The sequence below is a fragment of the Myxine glutinosa genome, chromosome 14, assembly GCF_964187855.1.
Source record: "Myxine glutinosa chromosome 14, kmMyxGlut1.1, whole genome shotgun sequence".
Taxonomy (NCBI): domain Eukaryota; kingdom Metazoa; phylum Chordata; class Myxini; order Myxiniformes; family Myxinidae; genus Myxine; species Myxine glutinosa.
The window spans coordinates 75,717,506-75,740,223 of record NC_136274.1 but is presented as its reverse complement, the minus strand read 5'-3'; the positions used below and the strand labels follow the sequence as shown (position 1 = coordinate 75,740,223).

Genomic DNA, 22,718 nt, shown 5'->3' with positions numbered 1-22,718 from the left:
TTGATGCTCCATGTATCTGCTCTTCTCCCATGTTGTATGTAACCTGTTGTATGTAATGTAACCTGTAATTGAATACCAACACCATGTTCGTGGTTCACATAACACACATGTGAGCATCGGTGCATTTTGCTTCTTTATCCCTCAAGGTTCTCGTCTCACCTTCCACATCTTTTTCCAGACACATGTCAACATCAAGACTTCGACTTCTCCTCCTGTTGTGTTTTGCTTCTTCTTCTTTGTTTTTGTCCGACTTCCTTATCCATGCTTGGAATGCTAACGGCAGGATGTGGACGTTGTTGGGACAGAGCAGAGCTCCACAGCTCGGCCCTTGCCCAGTCCTGGCACATCCTCCCCAGCCCTGGCACATCCTCCCCAGTCCTGGCACATCCTCCCCAGCCATGGCACATCCTCCCCATCCCTGGCACATCCTCCCCATCCCTGGCACATGCTCCCCATCCTTGGCATATCCTCCCCATCCCTGGCACATCCTCCCCATCCCTGGCACATCCTCCCCAGCCATGGCACATCCTCCCCATCCCTGGCACATGCTCCCCATCCCTGGCACATGCTCCCCATCCCTGGCACATCCTCCCCAGCCATGGCACATCCTCCCCATCCCTGGCACATCCTCCCCAGCCATGGCACATCCTCCCCATCCCTGGCACATCCTCCCCATCCCTGGCACATGCTCCCCATCCCTGGCACATGCTCCCCATCCCTGGCGCATCCTCCCCATCCCTGGCACATCCTACCCAGCCCTGGCACATGCTCCCCATCCCTGGCACATCCTCCCCAGCCATGGCACATCCTCCCCAGCCCTGGCACATCCTCCCCATCCCTGGCAAGTCATCCCCAGTCCTGGCACATCCTCCCCAGTCCTGGCACATCCTCCCCAGTCCTGGCACATCCTCCCCAGCCATGGCACATCCTCCCCAGCCATGGCACATCCTCCCCATCCCTGGCACATGCTCCCCATCCCTGGCACATTCTCCCCATCCCTGGCACATCACCCCCATCCCTGGCACATCCTCCCCAGCCCTGGCACATGCTCCCCATCCCTGGCACATGCTCCCCATCCCTGGCACATCCTCCCCATCCCTGGCACATCCTCCCCATCCCTGGCACATTCTCTCCATCCCTGGCACATTCTCTCCATCCCTGGCACATCCTCCCCATCCCTGGCACATCCTCCCCATCCCTGGCACATCCTCTCCATCCCTGGCACATCCTCTCCATCCCTGGCACATCCTCTCCATCCCTGGCACATCCTCTCCATCCCTGGCACATCCTCCCCATCCCTGGCACATCCTCCCCAGCCCTGGCACATGCTCCCCATCCCTGGCACATCCTCCCCATCCCTGGCACATCCTCCCCATCCCTGGCACATCCTCTCCAGCCCTGGCACATCCTCCCCATCCCTGGCACATCCTCTCCAGCCCTGGCACATCCTCTCCATCCCTGGCACATCCTCTCCATCCCTGGCACATCCTCTCCATCCCTGGCACATCCTCCATCCCTGGCACATCCTCCCCATCCCTGGCACATCCTCCCCATCCCTGGCACATCCTCTCCATCCCTGGCACATCCTCTCCATCCCTGGCACATCCTCTCCATCCCTGGCACATTCTCCCCATCCCTGGCACATCCTCCCCATCCCTGGCACATCCTCTCCATCCCTGGCACATCCTCTCCATCCCTGGCACATCCTCCCCATCCCTGGCACATCCTCTCCATCCCTGGCACATCCTCCCCATCCCTGGCACATGCTCCCCATCCTTGGCACATCCTCCCCATCCCTGGCACATCCTCCCCATCCCTGGCACATCCTCTCCAGCCCTGGCACATCCTCTCCATCCCTGGCACATCCTCCCCATCCCTGGCACATCCTCCCCATCCCTGGCACATCCTCCCCATCCCTGGCACATCGTCCCCATCCTTGGCACATCCTCTCCAGCCCTGGCACATCCTCCCCATCCCTGGCACATCGTCCCCATCCCTGGCACATCCTCTCCAGCCCTGGCACATCCTCTCCATCCCTGGCACATCCTCCCCATCCCTGGCACATCCTCCCCATCCCTGGCACATCGTCCCCATCCCTGGCACATCCTCTCCAGCCCTGGCACATCCTCTCCATCCCTGGCACATCCTCCCCATCCCTGGCACATGCTCCCCATCCCTGGCACATGCTCCCCATCCCTGGCACATCCTCCCCATCCCTGGCACATCCTCCCCATCCCTGGCACATCGTCCCCATCCTTGGCACATCCTCTCCAGCCCTGGCACATCCTCTCCATCCCTGGCACATCCTCCCCATCCCTGGCACATCCTCCCCATCCCTGGCACATCCTCTCCATCCTTGGCACATCCTCCCCATCCCTGGCACATGCTCCCCATCCCTGGCACATCCTCCCCATCCCTGGCACATCCTCCCCATCCCTGGCACATCGTCCCCATCCCTGGCACATCCTCTCCAGCCCTGGCACATCCTCTCCATCCCTGGCACATCCTCCCCATCCCTGGCACATCCTCCCCATCCCTGGCACATCCTCCCCATCCCTGGCACATCCTCCCCATCCCTGGCACATGCTCCCCATCCCTGGCACATCGTCCCCATCCTTGGCACATCGTCCCCATCCTTGGCACATCCTCTCCAGCCCTGGCACATCCTCTCCATCCCTGGCACATCCTCCCCATCCCTGGCACATCCTCCCCATCCCTGGCACATCCTCCCCATCCCTGGCACATCGTCCCCATCCTTGGCACATCCTCTCCAGCCCTGGCACATCCTCTCCATCCCTGGCACATCCTCCCCATCCCTGGCACATCCTCCCCATCCCTGGCACATGCTCCCCATCCCTGGCACATCCTCCCCATCCCTGGCACATCCTCCCCATCCCTGGCACATCGTCCCCATCCTTGGCACATCCTCCCCACCCAAACAAAAGATGTCGCGTTCGCTTCAATCCGACACATTCCTTCCGACTGTTCCCCTTTGGAGAGGGCGATGTTTACCTTCCACCAATACTCTTTTAATGGCCGCCGTAATTCATCGCTGCACATCATATTACATTACGTCTGGGAGTAATTGGGTATCACTGGACGACTGTGCAAGTTTAAAATGGCCTCGTCCAATGAAACTGCGACCTGTCTGACCGCAGAATATGTGTGATCTGTTATTGTTGATCAGTTGATTATTCACTGCGAATCTGTCAGAATGTTTGTGTGTAGGAGACACATGTCACATGGATTATGGGCTTTGAATGTGAAATATGTGCTGCTGATTTTAACCACAAGTGAACTTGTGAACCACAGACTCACATGTTTACCAAGTGGACCACAGACTCACATGTTTACCAAGTGGACCACAGACTCACATGTTTACCAAGTGGACCACAGACTCACATGTTTACCAAGTGATCCACAGACTCACATGTTTACCAAGTGAACCACAGACTCACATGTTTACCAAGTGATCCACAGACTCACATGTTTACCAAGTGATCCACAGACTCGCATGTTTACCAAGTGATCCACAGACTCACATGTTTACCAAGTGATCCACAGACTCACATGTTTACCAAGTGATCCACAGACTCACATCTTTACCAAGTGAACCACAGTCTCACATGTTTACCAAGTGATCCACAGTCTCACATGTTTACCAAGTGATCCACAGACTCACATGTTTACCAAGTTATCCACAGTCTCACATGTTTACCAAGTTATCCACAGACACATGTTTACCAAGTTATCCACAGACTCACATGTTTACCAAGTGATCCACAGTCTCACATGTTTACCAAGTGATCCACAGACTCACATGTTTACCAAGTGATCCACAGTCTCACATGTTTACCAAGTTATCCACAGACTCGCATGTTTACCAAGTGATCCACAGTCTCACATGTTTACCAAGTGATCCACAGACTCACATGTTTACCAAGTGATCCACAGACTCACATATTTACCAAGTGATCCACAGACTCACATGTTTACCAAGTTATCCACAGACTCACATGTTTACCAAGTTATCCACAGACTCACATGTTTACCAAGTGATCCACAGTCTCACATGTTTACCAAGTGATCCACAGACTCACATGTTTACCAAGTGATCCACAGACTCACATGTTTACCAAGTGATCCACAGACTCACATGTTTACCAAGTGATCCACAGACTCACATGTTTACCAAGTGATCCACAGCCTCACATGTTTACCAAGTGATCCACAGACTCACATGTTTACCAAGTGATCCACAGACTCACATGTTTACCAAGTGAACCACAGACTCACATGTTTACCAAGTGATCCACAGACTCGCATGTTTACCAAGTGATCCACAGACTCACATGTTTACCAAGTGATCCACAGACTCGCATGTTTACCAAGTGATCCACAGACTCGCATGTTTACCAAGTGATCCACAGACTCACATGTTTACCAAGTGATCCACAGACTCACATGTTTACCAAGTGATCCACAGACTCACATGTTTACCAAGTGAACCACAGACTCACATCTTTACCAAGTGATCCACAGACTCACATGTTTACCAAGTGATCCACAGACTCACATGTTTACCAAGTGATCCACAGACTCACATGTTTACCAAGTGATCCACAGACTCACATGTTTACCAAGTGATCCACAGACTCACATGTTTACCAAGTGATCCACAGTCTCACATGTTTACCAAGTGATCCACAGACTCACATGCGTACCAAGTGAACTGCACTCTCATGCTTTGCCCCCGTGAACCAGTTGGCAGTGGACATTTGAGTGTTCCATTTCCCTTTTATACACATTTTGTCCACCTTTTATATATTAAGCAGACTTTGCCAGATACTCATTTGCAGGATAGTCAATGCTTAGGGCTCAATAAGAGCAGTTTGTTCATACCAAAGTGCCAGGGGCAGGAGTTTGTGGTTGTCTTCTTTGCTGCACATCCCCAAACAATTAATGAACGGTCGTAGGATTGCACCACAGAGCTGAAAATGCCAGACTAAAATAAGTCTAATTAAAATGCCAGATTGCCTGTGTGAAACCGTCATTGTACCGTAAATCTGGACTGTATTGATTTCTATTGCATTCCAGTTTTGGTGTAAACTCTGTGTGGGATTTGATGAGGAGGATTGATTGGCGTGGAGAAGACGGTGGGGGAGAGGGTGCCAAAAATACCATGGCATTTCAGTGGGATACAGTGCCTGCAGAAAGTATTCACACCCCTTGACTTTTTTCACATTTTGTTGTGTTACAGCCTGAATTTAAAATGGATTAAAATGAGATATTTTTTTGTCACTGATCTACACATTATACCCCATAATGTAAATGTGGAAATTGTTTTTAGAATTTTTTTTACAAAATAATTAAAATTAAAAGCTGAAATGTCGAGTCAATATGTATTCAACCTCTTTGCTATGACACTCCAAATTGAGCTCAGGTGCATCCAATTTCCATTGATCCTTGAGATGTCTGTACAACTTGATTGGAGTCAACCTGTGGTCAACTCAATTGATTGGACATGATTTAGAAAGAAACACGCCTTTCTATACAAGGTCCCACAGTTAACAGTAGATGTCAGAGCAGAAACCCTACCATAAGGTCCAAGGAACTGTCTGTAGAACTCCAAGATAGATTTGGGAAGAGGCATAGATCTGGGGAAGGGTATAAAACAATTTCTAGAGTGTTCAAAGGTTCCAAGAGCACCATGAGCTCCATCATTAGGAAATGGAAATAATATGGAACTACCCAGACTCTTCCTGGAGCTGGCCGTCTGACCAAACTGAGCAAATGGGCAAGAACGACCTTGGTCAGTGAAGTGACCAAGAATCCAATGACCACTCTGACAGAACTACAGAGTTCCTTGGTTGTGATGGGTGAACCTGCCGGAAGGACAACAGCCACATGATAGCATGCCTGGAGTTTGCAAAAAGGCACGAGAAAGACTGAGAGCATGAGGCAAAAGATTATGTGATCTGTTAAGAAGAAAATTGAACTTTTTGGCCTGAAGTTTGGCACTGGTCATCACACATCGAATACCATCCCTACCCTGAAGCATGGTGGTGGCAGCATCATGCTATGGGGATGATTTTCAGTGGCAGGGATTGGGAGATTTGTAAGGATAGAAGGAACAATGAATGGATCTAAATACATGCAAACCCTTGAGGACAACCAGCTTCAGAGTGCAAAAGACCTTCGACTGTGGCAAAGATTTATTACGTTCCAACAAGACAATGACCCCAAGCATACAGCCAAAGCAACACTGGAATGGCTTTGGAACTATAACATGAAAGTCCTTGAGTGGCCCAGCCAAAGCTCAGACTTGAATCCCATTGAAAATCTGTGGAAAGACTGGAAGGTTTTACCGACGCTCCCCATCCAACTTGACAGAGCTTGAGCAAATCTGTAAGGAAGAATGGGAGAAACTCTCCAAATCCAGATGTACAAAGCTGAAACAGACATACCCAAGGAGACTCAAAGCTGTAATCACTGCCAAAGGCGCTTCTACAAAGTGTTGACTCAGGGGGTTGAATATTTATGTAAATTAGATATTTCTGTATTTCATTTTTAATTATTTTGTAGGAATTAAAAAAAAAATCCACTTTGACATTATGTGGTATAATGTGTAGGTCAGTGACAAAAAAACCCTCAATTTAATCAATTTAAAATTCAGGCTGTAGCACAATAAAATGTGAGAAAAGTCAAGGGGCACGAATACTTTCTGATGGCACTGTATGTTTTAAGGACCAGTTTGGCCTGGCAAAATTTGCTTGTTTCTTTTCAAAATGTTCCAAAACTAAGTAGCACTGTGGCTGATGGCAGAAGCTGAAGCTGATAAGAGCCCCGCTGCCCTCAATGCTGCACAATCAGTTTTTCTTTCCTGCTTTGCATCCTGCTTGAGACAATAAGCTATCCTTTGCTCTTTCAAGTCAAACAACTTGCCTTCAAAAACCGCCTAAAGTATCATTTGCAGACATAATCGCCAATGTGTACTGCTATTGCTACTACAGCTCCTTCTTTAGTAGCTCCAATTATTCCCACCTTTTTGCGAGGTTGGCCTGGGAATGTCTTTGGCCCAAGTCCTTTGCAACCTGACTGGCCAGGCCTGACACATGACTGATGTTGATTTTTGTCATGGATTTGTGATTTGTTGAGGGTGATGGCGATAATTTGCCGATCCTTCCCAAAAGACACTGGATATTTAATGTCCACCAATGGCACCAAGTGCTGGCATGTGGGTTCTAGGGCTCAACATTTTTCCAATTGATGGGCTAGACTGCGCAGACGAGACTGAACAAACCCGGGCTAGACTGGTCAGAGGTGAACAAACCCGGGCTAGACTGGTCAGAGGTGAACAAACCCGGCTAGACTGCTCAGAGGTGAACAAACCCGGGCTGGACTGGTCAGAGGTGAACAAACCCGGGCTAGACTGGTCAGAGGTGAACAAACCCGGGCTAGACTGCTCAGAGGTGAACAAACCCGGGCTGGACTGGTCAGAGGTGAACAAACCCGGGCTAGACTGGTCAGAGGTGAACAAACCCAGGCTAGACTGGTCAGAGGTGAACAAACCCCGGCTAGACTGGTCAGAGGTGAACAATGCCTCAATTTTTCTAATGCCTTGAACAAACTTTGGTACATCACGGGTGGTGAAGGTTGTGGTGAAGTTTCATCGAAATTGTGTGTGTAGTTTTCCGAGAAGAAAGCAAATGCCTATTTTGGGGGGTCAAACTTGGGGGGTCTATTTTGTTTGTTTCTTTGTCCTTCACAGAATAAATATGATTTTCTCTGCAACCGTTGGTCCGATTGAAAGGAAATTTTCACCATAGGTGCACCTTCACCTGTATAATTTTTAAATAATTATGACGTCATAGATCACGTGGTTCACCCGCCATCTTGGAAAAGCCGAAAAACTTTACACCTCTATATCTCCGAAAGCGCTGAATAGAAAAAAATTGAGACATGGCTCATTGTAAAGAACTCTCCATGGGGAATAAAATACGTTAATGATGTCATAGGTGAGTAGGGGAATAATGGGGGGTCTGGGGCACATTAAATTTAACATTGAAGTGAATGGGGAAAAGTATGGAAACTTATTGACTCACACCCCCTCTCTCATAAAATTACACCCCTTTTTCTCTCAAAAAATTGCGTCCACTTTTTAGGAAGCTAATTTACCAACTACTAAAACACATAGAATTTAAAATTGAAGTCAATGGGGAAAAAGCTAAAAATCTTAATAACCCACTGGATTTTCAACCAGATTTCACCCTCTTTTGGGACAACCTATTTACAAATATTAAATCCTCAATAGACCTAACTACTACTCATAGGTTCTAGCTCACCTCAAATTTAACATTGGAGTTAATGGGGAAAAGTATGGAAACTTATTGGCTCAAATCACCTATCTTGAAAGATTGCACCCCTTTTCTCCCTCCTAAGCCCCACCCACTTTCCCTAAACCTTGCCCATGGCTTGAAATGCCAGGCTTGAAAAATTACACCCTTTTCTCCCTTAGCCTGGTGTTGGCTTAGCGGTTAGGGTGCCGGCTTGGGATCCTAGGATCCTGGGTTCGAATCCCGGTCGATCGCTGAATTAACACCAGGGGGGTTGACTCAGCCTGTAATCCTTCCGAGGTCGGCAAATTGAGTACCGGCTTGCTGGGATGAATGATCCCGGTGTGTAACCCGGTTTAGAATAGGTACACCGTATCCCTGCGCATCGAAGAGCGTGACCAAGGGTTGGCGTCAGGAAGGGCATCCGGCCATAAAAACATTACCTCAAACAGGGAACCATGATTGTCATGGGGCCCGCAAGGCTAACCCCTGCTTTAGCGGGGAAAATGGCCTTAAAACGATCATTAATATATATATTCTCCCTGCATTTAACTTATTAACTCCCCCCATTTTTCATTATACTCATACAGAGACCCAACGAATATTTGTGTTTCATTTTTAGGTAATAACTTAATTCTCTTCGAAGAACAATCACCATCTAGAATATTGCCAAATGTTATATTAGAATTTAACTCTCGGTTTAGGTATCGCCATTGAGCTGATATGAAATGATAAACTTCTCTTAATGTTCTTGTTTGAGCATCTCCCGAGCCACATATTATTTTGAGATTGCAGTAAATTATTTTCCCCTCAATCTCTTGGCAATCACTTTTTTGTCTAATAAATACAATGTTTCAAAACACAAAAGACAAATTTCAATCAATCTCCTTATTTAAAAGGGATACTGAAATATATTGCACTGATGTAAAATTGAACAAAGATGATTTCAATAACTTTTGGATTAAACCTATTATGAAGGATAATATGAGCTCCTCAATACCTTTTAAAGGAAGAGCGTTCTCTGTCTTTGGGAAGTCGTCAATTAAAGTAATTATTACAAAAGTTCCACCACTATTTATGGAGATTTATAATATACTAGAGGAGGTAATGAAAGATGTAAAAGTATCAAAAAAGAAAACTCTTTTTACTGAAGCTACCGAAAAGGAAGATAAAACTATTAGCTCTAAACACGGTGAAATTTCTATATTCTTTAATAACCCCAAAGATGTCAATCTTGATGAAATGAAAGATGTTAATATATCAGGAGAAATGTCATTTCGCCCAATAGTAGTTAGGAACCATTTTAAAATTACCTTTAATATATAAAACGTTGTAGTTGAATCTGTTAATGAAAAAAGTATATGGATACAGACGGTAATGTTTTTTCTTCTATTTAAATACGAGTCATTATTCAAGTGAAGATTTTGTTGATTTTAAAAGTGATGATAGTGGTAGTGAGACTTTGTCTTCGCAAGACAGTTATGATACTGAGCGTTTGTGTTCTCACGATAGCTATGAAAGTAGTTTTATCGATGATGATTTATGAAAGCACCGATTATAGTGAAGATTTTTTTTTTTTTTTTTTTGTATACAAGATCGAGGCTCGTGAAAGAGCGAACATTAATCACACAGAAAGACAAACCGACACATAAAACATATAACATCGGGAGCGGTAGACAAGATGGGGAGAGAGGGGGAAGGACACAAACACAACATTTGAGAGCAGGGACCAAGAGACATGGAGACATCGAGAGATCTGAGAGAGGGCGAGGGCTTTGGGGTGGGGGGGGGGGGCATGGGAAGAGGGGGGGGGGGGGTGGGAGAGGTATAAAACATATGGACACTGCCAGGACTTCCAGGAAAGAAGTTGGAATTTCAAACAAGGTGGATCTGGGGTGAATTAGCGGGGGTAGAAAAGATCAAGGTTTTGGATGGGGGAAGATAAGAGATGGTGGTGAACAGCTGTTTTAAAGACCTGGAGGGAGGAGTGGGATTGAAGGGAGTGAGGGAGTTTGTTCCAGAGGCGGGAGAAAAGAGGAATGAAAGAGTGAAGGTGAGCAGACAGCCGAGATTTCGGCAGTTTAACCATCAGAGGGTTGCTGGCAGATCTTGTGCGACCTGTAGGAATATTTGGGGGACAGAGCACAGAGAGAGCTGGGGGTGCAAGGCCGGAGAGGAGTCGGTAGAAGACAGAAAGACCACCTACCTGCCTGCGGTGAGTGAGTGAAAGGCCCTCAGAGATAGCTTCATCGCGGGAGATTCCAATAATTCTGAACGCTTTGGTTTCAACAGCGTGAAGACGAGCTCGGTGTGAGGCAGGAGCACCAGCCCAGACGGGAGAGCAGTATTCCATTGAGCTGCGGATGAAAGCCTTGTATGTGGTGAGGAGCTCAGGTGTGCCGAGGAAGGACTTCACACGACGGAGGATGCCCAGTCGGCGACTGGCTTTGGAGTGATGATTTTTAGATGATTTTTAGTTTAAGTAATCTTTTACTATGTAAATATGATAAATCCAAACGACATACCAGATATTGAGCCTCTTGAATTCCCTGATTCTCCATATGATAAATTAGAGAATTGTCCGGCTTGTGATAGAGTGGGATTAAATAGAGTCAAAAGCCCATAAAGAATGTTTATTCTGTGATTATCTTTTAATTAATGATGATAAAAAAATAAAATAAATATATAACTCTTTTAAATTAGAACCAAAAATGAATTACTTTACAAGATTAATAAGAGAGATAAATGTTAAGTATTATGATGATAATACACCATTTCTTACAAGGGAAGAGACTATTTGTATTGAGGAAATGTATAGGGGTTTAATGATATTTATTATTCAAAATAATTTTAATGGCAATATTAATACAAGATACTACATAAATAAAATAATGGATTATCTTGAAATTAAACCTGAACTCAGGATAAAATATAGAGTTTCTAAAAAAGCTCATAAAAAATCAGACCCCCCATTATTCCCCTACTACGGTGTCTCCATTACGACGTCATAATTCGACAAGTACAAAACTTCATCCTATCACGATGACATTTCTTGAGCATAATCTAGGAATAAATTAGTGGAGAAAAAAAAATGATGACGTCATCGATCACGTGGTTCGGCCGCCATATTTGTTTTAACACAAAAGCCTTAAAAACCACTGAAAATACATCCTGGTGAGGGTTTGCAATCTCTGATTGCTCTTTCTTGTTTGTAAGTTGTTTTCAGGAAATGACATTTCAGCCTGTCTCACTGTGCATTTTCTCTTCAAACCCAGTGTAAGTTGACCATACTTTATTTGACTCGGTAGCATTGTGGTTAGAGCTTGGAATTGTGCAGATATACTGACAAAATTCATGGAAATGTGGTTAGAGCATCTGCTTTGAGTCTGGGCAGTCAGCAGTTTGATTCTGAACCTGACTGACTGCGTCACACCAAAGTTTAAACAATGATACGTGATGCCTCATCGCTCATCCCTTGATGCTCAACATTTAAAGGATAGAGCATGGTTAAAGGATAGAGCTTTGACCAAACCCTCTCCTTCGACAAATACACTAAACAGATCACAAAGACAGCCTTCTTTCACCTGAAAAACATTGCCCGTCTCCGTCCATCCCTCTCCTCCGTGGCTGCAGAAACCCTCATCCACGCCTTCATCACTTCCCGTCTGGACTACTGCAATAGCCTCCTTTATGGTTCACCCTCAACAATCACCAATAAACTCCAATACATTCAGAACTCCGCTGCCCGTCTACTCACCCATTCCCGGACCCGTGACCACATCACCCCCGTCCTTTACAAGCTTCACTGGCTCCCCATCTCCCAGAGAATCCAGTACAAAATCCTCCTCTTGACCTACAAAGCCCTCCATAACCTGGCCCCATCCTACCTGGCTGACCTCCTCTCCAGACACACTTCCACCCGCAACCTCCGCTCTGCTGGTACCAACCTCCTGACCCCCCCCCCATCCGGACCAAATTTAGATCCTGGGGGGACAGGGCCTTCTCCATCGCTGCTCCCACCCTCTGGAACTCGCTACCTCACACCATCAGAGACTCCTCCTCACTCACCACATTCAAAACATCACTCAAGACCCACCTGTTCAACACTGCATTCAACATTTAACCCACAGCATCTAACCCCTGACTATCTCCTCTCCTTCTCCCTCCTTTGTGCTTTGAATATTTCCCTATTGATTCTTCTTTTTTTGCAATTGTTTTTTTTTTTTAATGCATTATGTTTTGCACTCTGTCAAAGCGTCTTTGGGCTTCCTGAAAAGCGCTATATAAAATAAATGCATTATTATTATTATTATTATTATTGTTAAACCCCAAGGGTTGGGATTCCATGGGAAGGGGTATTCTCCCTCATTGCCCTCTCACTGCGGGGAGAAAATTGATGTTGCAGGATGACGCCTTCGGCAGAGTGCTTCAGGAAGTTGCGTTACTCCTCCCCAAGGTTACTGGCTATGCTTGTCTTGAAGTTGAGGCCAGTATTGTCTAATGTCCCTGTTTTTGTGTGTGCAGGTGTACGTGCGCTCATGGTTATTATATATTGTACAACTTCCGGGAGCTTGTTTTATCTTTTTGCAATAAAATCCAGTTTTCAAGTTATTCTGTCGTGTGGAACAGGAGTGCATTAGCAGGTATGGTTATTCACCCGCTTATTGTGATAATTCCTCACTTTAATGTAAAAGTAATTAGAGCAAAGTCCATGGTGCGCCAGCGCAAATCCACACGCTTCCCACCTAAAGCAAAGTTGAAGGATGGCACAATGTTCCACCAGGATTGATCTAATATCAAATTTTGACTAAAAATGTTTTTAACCCTGGGACCCTAAGGTCCCACCACCCCCTCAGGAATGAATCCCTCTGGGGCATGAACAAGGGCGCTAAATCCAAAAAATGGTACATATTTCATGTGTCACCTGATGTTGATTGCATAGACAAAGTTTCATTAAAAAATGCTTAAAATGTGCCCGTAATTGCATTTTTTGGTATTTGACCTTTTGATTCTGTTCCGGGGGGGGGCGGGGCCAAAGTGATACTGCTCTTGCACCTTCTTGCCATGTGGTTTTTTGGAACTACACACACAATTTTGATGGAACGTGGCTACAAGCTTCATATCTGATGCCTAACAAAGGTGTACTACATATAAATATCGATATTTGCACACCTTTTACCTCTTATTACAAAAAAATATATAACATGCTGGCTCAATGGCCTAAGGGATGAAAGCATTCTTGGGGAAAATGCCAGGGGAATAGAAAAGGCCCCTTTATATGGTATGCGCCATGTGGCAAACTAAAAAAAGAAGGCACATTCTTGGGAAAAATGCCATGGGCATAGAGAAGGTCCCTTCATATATGGTATGTGCCATGTGGCAAAGTCCAGAAAAGAAAGGACATTCAAAAAAAAAATCTCGTATTAGTAAGGGCATTTTATGAGATATTTCACAAATCTGTTAACTAAATTGTTACCAAAAAATTTCTTCACCAATATGTTTGTAAAGGTGTGTAATAACATGTGTTAAAATGTTGAAGGTCAACTCCCGTGGGAAACCCAGAAAAAAAGCTGTTGAATTCGGGTACCGAAAAATTATTTTCGAGAATTTTTATTTTTTTAAATCGGCCCTTAAGTAACTTATGAGGGGTCAAATAAGGGTTTTTCATGATTCTGAGTTGATTGTTAACATTTATATTTTCACTTTTACATTTACACACAAAGTAGCTTTTATTTCACATACATATAAAATACTCAAGAGTTATTTCTCATTCACAATGTCAGAAGTTTCAACAGTCATTTTCTATGTCTTCTTCAGACTCAACAACATCATGACTGCAGTTTCTGCATGTAATGCCATGACAGACTCCACAGGCCGAGATGCACGTGACCCCATTCTTCTTGCAGCTGCATCGCCGGTTGCTGCAATCTCCATGACAATTACAGCTCGTGAACTGCAATAGCTCCTCAGGAGCCGTGGGGTCCAGTGTTGGAACTGGCTCATACCCATGCACACCTATTGTCCATCCATAGTCACTGGGGTTCAGAGACATGCTCTGGAGAAGGATCCAGTCCCGGGTCTGCAGGTAGGCACGGAGTGAATGTTGTGCAGCTGCACCCTCTGTTGGAGGTAGAGTCTCTGGTTTGATCACTCCTGCCGCTGCCCAGAGTGTGTCACCTGGAGTGAGGAGTGGCTGATCATGAGCCAGGGAGGAGGAAAGCTCAGCGAGGGGGAGAAACATGATCGCGTTCGTTCCTATCTGTTTCCTGTTCGTAAATGGAATAATCTTTACTTCAGTTCCTCTCAGGATCTTAGCTTTGTTGAGTGCCTTCAACTTCACCCGGGGGAAAGCTGCTGTTGTCTGTGGATCTGGCAAAGGTGGTGCCGGAGAGGTGACTTCGATCCAACCCATTGAGTGAAAGGGAGTGTTTCCGTGAATAGAGACAATGTTTAAATCTATATTGTCTCCAACAAACTGAGTGACTGCATTGTTTGTTTCCCCAACCTCCATAAAGACCACCTGATCATTACTTGACAATTCACTTTCACTGGCTGGCACTTTGGCTGTCATCACTGATTGATCCTCAAGCGCAGCATCAACCGCAACCTCATCATTGATCTGTTCATCGGTTTCCTCCACAATGGTGTCAAGAGTGCCAGAAGTATCTGGAACATCATCTCCACTCATACTATTAAGGAAGCAGTATTTGTAGTTTTGTGTCTCCGTGTAAGACTCAGTGTATCCCAGCCGGTGGAACTTGTTGATCATCCATTTTGACCCAAATCTATGATCAAGTTGTATGGCAAGCCCCATTTGGTGTGGCAATACTCCAGACCGAGGTCGACAGGCCTTAATAAAATTCTGCCCCCAAACGGCAACTCTTTCGTCTGTCTTGACAATCGGTCTCAAGAACATCTGAAGGCTTGCAGGAACAAGTGTCAGCTGACTATCGATGTCAGTCATACTGTGTGTGGTGGGGTATGACTTTGGACCTAAATCAATCAAGGCAATATCATTGGATATGAACTGGAGTGCCGTCTTTATGATCTGAGTCTTCTCATCTCCATGGTCAAGATTAGCATGATGTCTCGCAGAATATTGTCGGTGCCATCTTTGAGACAGAGTACATCTGCCCTTCTTTCCTGTGTTGTGAAATACAAGGTGTCTTCGTATTTCTCTAGAAGTTTTATCTTTAGCCAATGCTTTGAATAAGAAAGGCTCTTCTCTGGTGACTGATCAAACTCCTGCAGCTTTTCATGGACTTGGTCCATGTTCATTACCCCATGCTCTAATTCTGAGTCTAACCATTCGCAGAATTCAATAAAAACTGCCTCTCGCTCCTCATCAATACTCCTCTGTCCTCTCTTCCTTTTTCCTTCCTCATCAGTCTTGGACAAACTGTCACCTCTCGCAAACATAAGTTTGCATCGCAAATGGTACAGTGTTTCTTCTGCTACCAAGTCGTTGATCCCTTCCAGGCGTCCAGTGACTTCAGTGCCCCAGTCATCCCCACGACTCCGTGCTGTCTTCAGCAAGCTTGCCTTCAGTGTATCTGCAGTCAAATTATCTGGCACTCTGTATTTCTTTCTAGCTTGTGCTGGATTATTTTTGTAGAGCTGGGCTGGTTGGTTGCAAAGAATGCATACATCCTTATACAGGAGGTCAACTGACTGTGATCTTCTAGAACTGCAGCCAGTTGATGAACTGAACTCACAAGTAGTGCGTCTTCTCTTCAACTTTGATGACTCTTTCTCTGCCTTTGATGCTTGAGCTGACTTCTTGGTGGTTGCAACAAAGTTGTTGTACAGATCATTTTTACACTTCTGGTGGTACCTCAGTTTTCCTTCCTTTTGAGCCTCCTTCATACGTTCCACAACAGTAACATTTTCGACAGTTTCTGCTTGTTTCAATAAAGTTGAGTATCCCTTTGGAGTTGCCTGTATGAGCCTTTCAGCTGGTGTATCCGAGCGTGCACAGATGAAGCAATTGAGCACAGGTGGAGTAACGTCTTCATCCATATTGCTAGACTCCATGTCCTGCAAAGTAGAAAATGAGATATATTTAGAAATTATTTTTCCACAAAGGAGTGTCTGTGGTGAAATATAAATGTTAACAATCAACTCAGAATCATGAAAAACCCTTATTTCACCCCTCATAAGTTACTTAAGGGCCGATTAAAAAAAATAAAAATTCTCGAAAATAATTTTTCGGTACCCGAATTCAACAGCTTTTTTTCTGGGTTTCCCACGGGAGTTGACCTTCAACATTTTAACACATGTTATTACACACCTTTACAAACATATTGGGGAAGAATTTTTTTGGTAACAATTTAGTTAACAGATTTTCATATGTTTCCCTTACTATATACATGCTGGACTACCCTTGTGTCCTTAGGAGGAACCAAGTAATGCTCTAGAAAAGTTCATATAAAGGGGTGCCAATTTGATTAATACAGCGATATGAAGAAGTAAATCTATTTTCAATGCACTTACAGTCTCTTGGTTTCAAAGGGTCCTTCATTTTTCTGTAACAAATTTAAATGCCAAACATAATATTAGTTTTATATTCCATTGCAGAAGGAAGTGTACATATACAATTCATCCATCATCTCTCATTATCATCAGTATTCAGCATGTACATATCACGTTTGTCCAATATGTCTGCAATGTCAACCCTTGCAAGTTTATGTAATGTGCAATTATGGTCCAAAAGGGACTGGTAAATAGGCTGCACTGCACCTGTGTACAATGCTTTCATCTAATCCAAATGTTTCCTATAATGTGTACACACATCACACTTGTCCCGAAGAATACATCACACCCAACATGTCTGCAATTGGTTGGTACATAATACATACAAACTTTATTATTTTCACACACATTCACATTATCTTATGTGTTTTCGTTTTCAAGGCACACAGAAAACTTTACGTTCTGATGGGTTTTAATCTATATCTGTAGGGCGCCCCTTTGTATGAACATTTCTAGAGCATTACTCGGTTCTTCCTAAGAACACAAGGGTAGTCCAGCATGCACACGAGACTTTTTAAATGTCCCTTATTTTCTATTCTTTGGAATTTTCTACAAGCTATGGAATGTCCCTTCTTTTCTATACTTTGCCACATGGTGCATACCATATAAAGGGGCCTTTTCTATGCCCTGGAATTTTTCCCAAGAATAGATTCATTTCTTGGTTTCCAGCGTACAGAAACTCCAACGAGATCTGTTGCCTGCAACCGGCTCGCTCATCTAAAATATGGGGGCCGAACGATAACCTAGGGTGAACCGCTGCATTTTAAAACTTCCTAACGAGGGCACATTACGAAGGGAACTATTCAAAGGGTTACTGGGGGAGGAATGGTGGGAGGGCATAAGACACATTGCGGTAGGGAGAGGTCATGTTTATTGGCTTCTGAACACACATCGCCACATGTCATGTCATTTTACACAGAAACCATACACTTATGCTCGACGCTTACTCATGACATATCTCGCCTATCTTACTCCCGTTACCCGCCCCACTCTCTTGCCATTTCCACAGCAATATGGTGAACTGCTGTGACTTACAATGCACTCTTCCACTGGAAACAGTGCTTCACTGTGCTGACATAGAGAATTTGCTTCCCCCCTCTCCTTTCCTCCCGAGCCCCTGCAATGTGCTTTCCTTGATGGATTAAAATGTGCTAATTATTGTAGTATATACTACAGTACAGTACTGTGGGTTATTTTCAAACATTTGGGTTATTTTCCTTCCTGGTGCTATTCTAGACCGGGATCCCAGACGATTTATTCGTGTGAAGGCGGCAAAAGGTTTGACCTCATAGATGCATGGGAACACCCCCCTCCCATCACCCCGATGTCTAACATATACTCGTACATTGCTGCCGGGTCGGGAGTGTGGCTTAAACCCCATAATACACCATATATGGGCCCATACAATGACATTTATTTATGTGAAAGACGGCAAGGGTAAAATCACTCTCAAACCTTCAGTGTGGGTGCCCTGAGTAATAAATGACCAATGACAAGAATTTTGGGAGTGGCCTTGACCTTGACGGCAACCCCCAAAGGTGACGTCACCCACTCTTATAGTGTACCAAAGTTTCACTTTGACAGTTGTTTTATTCAGAAATTAAGCCATGTAGACCATAATAATGTATTATCGACCTGTTATTCACCGTGTGGCCCGTTATTCACTTTCATAGGACAAAAGCATGACATTAAGAGTCTATTTACATATAAACTAAGTCAGTTATAGCATAATATTGTATTAGCGACTAATACGAAACGGTACCTAAGGTTTACAGTAAAACTAGTTTCAAAGTCGGGAGTGACCATATGTGATGAAGTAAGAGATAATATGTCATCCAACTGTTCATTTTGCATCTTTCTCCATCATAGGCGAGTGAGGTGTCAGGTGCTAACAAAGAAAGCAGTGCTTCGACTTCATCATCTTCTGTAGTGGCCGCTGTTGCGGAATTTAAATAATTAAATTAATTGAATGTTAAAAATACAATGTCCCCAACAATCAGACGATTTCTACAGTGTTTAATACCCGGAGGATTTCACCTGGTACAGTAGAGATATACATCAAAGAAAACGTCATGAAGACACACCAAATACACCAGCATATACAGTATCAGTATACAGTATCAACATACAGTATCAACAACCAAGCGGAATCCTGGACCTGAAGCCCAAAACAGATCCCTTTATACTGGCTGGGAACAAAATATATAAATTGGGAGGGGCAAGTAGAGGGAGGAGCGAAGATGGGATTGGTCGCATGAAGAGGAAAAAAAGGGGAGGAGAGCAGTAGGATTGGCCGAGGCAAGCATGTGTGGGAGGGAGAGAGCAGTGGTGATTGGTCGAGTGAAATATTGGGGTGGGGAGATATCTCGTGGAGTGGGGAAGAGATTAGGTCTGCATATCGAGTTTCTTAATGAGGCACATCTGTTTTCCATTGTTCACACCAGACTTTGCAGAGCCCTGAACTCTTTAATTATGTTTCAAGATTTCAAGGACATAAGGAGTCATTCACTTGCTATCTCAATGTAAAGCCTTTCAAAACTCTATTTGTACATCTTGTAAGAAATAAGTGGATATATATTTTATTCATTATATTTCTAAATAGAAATTTAGAAATACCTGAATGAGTTTTGCAAACACATGTCATCTTTTAACAATATTGTTCACAGTATTTGAGCATTTTGCGAGTTAATCAGTAAGGGTTTGCAAATTGACACAATTTGCAAATTGTTTGAAGTTTAACATGAATCTCAGCTGTATGGCCACATGAGAATTTAATGAGTGGTGATAGAACTTTCAATCGACCAAGATTCATGTTAAACTTCAAACAGGCATGTAATTAAATAAGAAAGTCCTTCTTTAATTTATTACTGCATCAATTATAGGTATTTATTTCCCAAGTTGTCACACTAGTACACGGACACCTGCAGACTCTGGGAGGGGCAGGAAGGGACATTTCTCTTTGGGGTATATCGATTACAGTCGATCTATGGTCGGATCTCAAGAACATTGTGGGTGTGTGTTCATTTACCAAGTTTCTTGTGGAGAGATCGCCAAGTGGTTTAAGCATTCGAGCAAGCACTCCATTCAAAACCGTTAAGGAACGGCTGGCTTGCAAGCGCAAGCTAGCTGCTTGTTAAAGGAGCACAGCCCGAGCTTTTCCCTTTCATTTTCGTATCAAACAGCAGGAGCGAGTTTCGAAAGTTCGCTACGAAAAATGCCACGGTAGTGGCAGAAAGGGCCATGTTATTAACCCAACATTTGTGGGTTATATAGAGTACAGTAGATCTTCGCTCAGTTCTGTAAGTTAACCTTACTTCACGGATGTTGGGAGTCCTCCAAATTTCTTCATTTAGTATGATTAAGAGCATGAGCGACTGTTTAAAAAGCTAAGCATACGTGTTTGTGGTTTATAATATTTTTACTTCCTGCAGCAGCCATTGCTCCCACGGAAACACCATAACAACTATAAGCTATTTACACAAATTCTCAATGCAGGAAAAACGCTTTGGGGAAATGGGACATTATTAGTATTAATATTGTTGTCATAACATTAATAATATGCGATTATCATTCCCCCGCTAACCCCCGCTCTAGCAGGGGAAATGGCCTTAAAATGCATGTTGTTGTTGTTGATTATCATTCATTTTGTTATTGAAAGCGTCTTTGGAAAAACGCCACAATAAATCTTCTTCTTTGGAGAAACGCCACGATAAAGCCAATTTAACATTGATAACATTGATATACCAGTTCACTGGTAATTCCCTGTTTGTCGTTGAAGGCGGCAAAAAGGGTTGGCGTCAGGAAGGGCATCCGGCCGTAAAACATTGCTTCAAAAAGGGGACCAAAAAAAACAACAACTACCACGGTCCCCGAAAAGGCCAACCCCCGCTTTGCGGGGAAAAATGGCCTCTAAACGGTGGTTTTTTATATTTTTATATTTTTTATACACCTCAACATGCAACCCCATTGATGGAAATGGCGGGAAAACCCGCTTGGGGGAGAAACCCCCCTTTGGGAGGGAGGGGGACAAATGAATGCGCTACAACCTTCATTATGTAACCCTTGGTCATCCTGTCAAGTATGGTTGAGTATGGTTGAGATTGGATAAGTAAGGACGGAATGTATTGGCATCAGAAATTCATCACACAGATGGACAGACACGAAATGGCGTATTTTAGTATGATGATAGCGTATATGAAAACCCATACACAATTTGTGGAGATTTTAAAACTCAGTCATAAGACCAATTGTTGCATGGGAGCTTGTTGCCTCAGGGAAACAATAATTATCACTCGGTTGCTATGACAACCACATTCCTTGTCAGACTGCAACATTTTTTTTAATGAGAAAATATTGTTATGGATCTCGGGGGTCGGCGCTCCCCTTATCAAGGGGAGGAGTGGGGGGGGGGGGGGTGTTAATCCCCTTGTCTTTTTAGCTGGCCGTCCCGAGTCCTTAGAAGTTATAACGCTCCTTCCGGTTGGTATTAGCTAGGGTCATTGGTCAAAGTAGTCCCAAATACCTACTTACTAACCCGACCGTAAAGCAGGGAAATAACTCCTACCCAAGCCGCAGCGTTAGTGGATACGCCGAGCGAAGCGAGCCGCGACTCGGGCCGTTAACAATGACTCGAAACCCGATTCTCAGCGGTTGCGATCGTGCCACATTTACCCAATGATAGAAGGGACGGATGCGATCGTATGGAGAGAAAACCAGAAGGTAGGAAGAACAAAGATGGTTTATTAACAAATATACAAGAGAAGAGGAAACGAAAGGAGGTACAGGAAGAAGAAGAAGAAGCAGGACACAGGGCAGTCTTACTTAATACCCCAGGACAAACAGACACACTCACACGGGATTGTAGCTGGTAGGTGGTCAGGTAGAGGGTCCGGTGATGGGGTCCAGGCTCCAGGTGAGGCTCCAGTCCAGGCTCTGGCTCCGTGGGTGAAAACCCGGCAGGCAGCTCTACGTATCGTTGGAAACGCGTCCGGACCTTACATATAGCGGGGGGACTGGGATGCTTCGTACGTAATAACTGTACGTTCGCGCCAAACGCTCTCCCTCTCAAAGTCCTCAGTCCACCCTCAGGAGTGCCAGGAAACAATATCTCTCCACTCTCAAGACTGAACTCTCAAACCTGTCTCCCTCTTCCAAATCCTGGTGGCGTCTGGTTAAATCCAGACCCTTACCTCAAACGGCTACACAGCTGACTATGCACGTGAAAAAGCTGAATGCCTCAACTCTGTTTTTGCCTCAAAATCTTTTGTCCCAAATCCATCCCTCTCTGTACCCACCGTACCCAGTCATACCCAGCTGCTCTTGGACTCTGTGTCCTTTTCTCCTGACAAAGTGGAGAAGTTTCTTTCAATCCTCGATTCTGATTCTGCAACTGGACCAGACGGCATCAGCCCACGGGTCCTAAAATCCTGCTCTGCCACTCTTTCACTCCCTCTCTCTATTCTCTTCACCCTCTCTTTTGCTCAAGGTCATCTGCCGTCAGCTTGGAAATCAGCCAACATCACCGCTTTACACGAAACAGGTGCAAAAACAGATCCTTGCAACTGCAGACCAATCAGCCTTCTCCCAATTATCAGCAAAGTCATGGAATCCATCATTGCTTCGGATATCAAATCTTTCCTCTTCTCCAATGGTTTGATCTCTGATCATCAATTTGGTTTTAGACCAGGTCACTCTACTCTGGACATGCTGCTTCTGCTGCCTCAACAATGGATGGAGGTCCTCAATGCCAAACAGGAAATTAGAGCTGTCTCCCTTGACATATCACGTGCCTTCGATACGGTCTGGCACCCCACTCTGCTCACCAAACTCTCCTCCTATGGTATCCATGGA

At 44.8% G+C, this 22,718-nt stretch overlaps 2 protein-coding genes across 3 annotated transcripts in view; one reads left to right on the top strand and one right to left on the bottom strand.

Annotated features, from left to right (window-relative positions):
* Positions 1-18,967, bottom strand: part of LOC137418699 (uncharacterized) — a 41,522-nt gene extending 22,555 nt beyond the window's left edge. The window contains exons 1-2 of the mRNA XM_078768280.1: positions 18,906-18,967; positions 16,830-16,861 (exon numbers count right to left, since the gene is read on the bottom strand). The gene's annotated coding sequence lies outside the window, so the exon portion shown is untranslated. The remainder of the gene's footprint in view (positions 1-16,829; positions 16,862-18,905) is intronic.
* The window catches only part of LOC137418698 (membrane-associated phosphatidylinositol transfer protein 2), a 202,616-nt gene that overhangs the window by 2,063 nt on the left and 177,835 nt on the right, over positions 1-22,718 (top strand). The gene's annotated exons all lie outside the window — the stretch shown is intronic.